This window comes from Mandrillus leucophaeus, unplaced genomic scaffold, assembly GCF_000951045.1.
Source record: "Mandrillus leucophaeus isolate KB7577 unplaced genomic scaffold, Mleu.le_1.0 Scaffold1230, whole genome shotgun sequence".
Classification (NCBI taxonomy): domain Eukaryota; kingdom Metazoa; phylum Chordata; class Mammalia; order Primates; family Cercopithecidae; genus Mandrillus; species Mandrillus leucophaeus.
The window spans coordinates 131,191-133,795 of record NW_012100655.1 but is presented as its reverse complement, the minus strand read 5'-3'; the positions used below and the strand labels follow the sequence as shown (position 1 = coordinate 133,795).

The 2,605-nt window shown below is 34.0% G+C and overlaps 1 protein-coding gene across 2 annotated transcripts in view; it reads right to left on the bottom strand.

The window, feature by feature from the left end:
• Positions 1 to 2,605, bottom strand: part of GABRG1 (gamma-aminobutyric acid (GABA) A receptor, gamma 1) — an 83,781-nt gene that overhangs the window by 17,620 nt on the left and 63,556 nt on the right. The window lies entirely within an intron of this gene.

Below are 2,605 nucleotides of genomic sequence, written 5' to 3'. Positions count from 1 at the left end.
ATTTTTAGTAGAGACAGGGCTTTACCATGTTGGCCAGGCTATTCTCAAAACCCTGACCTCAGGTGATCCGCTCCCGTCGGTCTCCCAGAGTGCTGAGATTATAGGCGTGAGCCAACATGCCTGGCCACTAACATATTCTCTTATCAGCCAGAGTGTGAAAGTTCACATGAATGCATATTCTCATTAATTTTGATATATGCAGTCTTCTTCAATTTTACTCGTCCATGAAGTGTATTTTATTTCACATTCTCCCGATTAATAATAAAACCTAGCATTTAAAAAGTGTGCTTATCAGGAGGCTGAGTCAGGAGAATGGCGTGAACCCGAGAGGCGAGGCGGAGCTTGCAGTGAGTGGAGCTCGCTCCACTGCACTCCAGCCTGGGCGACAGAGCGAGACTACGTCTCAAAAAAAAAAAGAAAAAAAAAAAAAAGTATGCCTATTAGACTCTTGCATTGCTTCCTTGAGGAATTGCTTATTCAATTGCCCAGTATTTATTTTTTTACTTTCTCTTAATTTTCCTCTATTTTTATATTAATGATTTATGTATTCTAGATACCAGTCCTTTGTTAGTTATTTGTGTTGAAAATGTTTTTGTCTACTTTGCAGTTGTCTAGAACGGAAGTATATCCTTTCATCTTTCTAAAAAATATTTTTGTTTCTGCCTTGTGTCAGGAGTATATTTGAGGACTTTTTGAAGCAACCAAGTGAAAGAAATTTGGGCTAAAAATCTATTTGAGAGTAGACATGTAATCAGATTCTCTCAAGAAGAATCATTTCACCCTGTATGCTGATTTCAGAGGGAGGCAACCTCCCTTTTAGCTTTTGGTGTTTTTTTTGTTTGTTTGTTTTTTGGTTTTTGGTTTTTTTTGTGTGTGTGTGTGTGTGTATGTGTAGCAGGTAATTCTTCTTGTGCTCTCAACTGGTCAGGCTTTTGTATCCCAACTTTATGTGGAGATTATGTTATGCCATCCTACAATACCATCAAAGCAGAACTTGAAGGAAATCAACCACGTTTTGTCAATGTCCTCAGGTCAAAATCGGCTGTAAATTTACCTTTCCGTTATATAGTTTTCATGTAGATGTTTGTAGCTAAAAAGTTCGTTCTATGTGTGGTCACATGCGTGTTTTAGAATATTTTAATGGTATAAAATTTTTGCTTTCAACAGATAGATTGGTAGCACATTACAGAAAGAGAATTCACTAACTTGAAATTTCAAAAATAGTATATCCAATATTTCCCAAAGAACATGTATTTTGCACTAGGATCTCTATTAGTCATGCAATGAAACAGTTATCATCTCTGCTGATCTGTTTAAATCTTTCCTTTTCTGCATCTTCTTTCACTTGCTCTCTATAGTTGAAGCCATTTTGATTTCCATAGTTTCTATCTTTACTTTTAAAAAGTTTTAGAGTCAATAGAGTATAGGCATAGTATATAGTAGTGTGGGCACAAATAAACATGTTGACTAAATTGTCACTCTGAATCTCATGATATTAATTTTTAAAATTGGGACTATAATGAAATCTCCCACACATATTTGTTGTGAAATATTAGATGCAGAGAGCTTAATTCTCTACTGGACCCATGTAGAGTACCTGAAAAAAAATAGCTACGATTATTATATGTTTGTTATTGACACCCAATTAAACTCACAAACATAAATGATTAATTACCATTAACAACAATCAAAACTGGAGAGCTGTCACACCAAAATTTAAGAATGGCTTCTAGAATGAAGTACAACAACTGCTACATCAATTATTTACAATGACCTTTTCCTTGAGTTCCTTGAATTCTATCAATCAAGTATTTGTTGCTATTTGGCTGTTTAATTCATTACAAAGTTACTATTTAAAAATCAAAGCAGTGAGATAGATCATTAATATAAAAGAATGCTTTAATAAGAATATATCATTAAGAAAATTCAAGAACATCGTTAATAAAAGGCAAAAAATATGTAGAAATTTAGTAAGTGAAGAAGTAGAATTATACTTATGAATGAATTGTCATATTACGCTCTACCACATTCTAGAATGCCATCTGTTAAAACAACAACTTTCAAAAGAAAGAGAATAGCATTAGACAATTTGTGGGTAAAGGCAACCACGTTTTTATAAGCCATTGTATTTTTTAAGACAATAGTGTGTATCTAGAAAAACACTGTTATAAAAATACCTGTGATGATACATATGTTAATAAATGTAAAATAAAATTAGTATAGCTATGGAAAGGTTATAATAATTTCCTTTAAAGAAAATGCCAGCCTTTTCCTGGAAGAAATGGATAATTTCCTGGACACTTACACTCTCCCAAAACTAAACCAGGAAGAAGTTGAATCCCTGAATAGACCAATAGCAGGCTCTGAAGTTGAGGCAATAATTAATAGCCTACCAACCAAAAAAAAAAAATCCAGGACCAGACGGATTCACAGCTGAATTCTACCAGAGGTACAAGGAAGAGTTGGTACCATTCCTTCTGAAACTATTCCAATCAATAGAAAAAGAGGAAATCATCCCTAATTCATTTTATGAGGCCAACATCATCCTGATACCAAAGCCTGGCAGAGACACAACAAAAAAAGAGAATTTTAGACCAATATCACT